Genomic DNA, 249 nt, shown 5'->3' on the forward strand with positions numbered 1-249 from the left:
TTCATAGAAAGTTTTAAATAGAATTAAAACATTTTTAATGTCAAGTTATATCACTCAGTGATCCTCAAATTGATGTTAAATGTGTATTTATCCAAAAATGTGGGAAAATATACAGACTTTCATAGGATGTTTCACATCTATTCTATTCTATTCTATTCTATTTTATTCTATTCTATTTTCTCTTATTCTATTCTATTCTATTCTATTCTATTTTCTCTTATTCTATTCTATTCTATTCTATTCTATTCT

Source organism: Oryzias melastigma, linkage group LG16, assembly GCF_002922805.2.
Source record: "Oryzias melastigma strain HK-1 linkage group LG16, ASM292280v2, whole genome shotgun sequence".
NCBI lineage: Eukaryota > Metazoa > Chordata > Actinopteri > Beloniformes > Adrianichthyidae > Oryzias > Oryzias melastigma.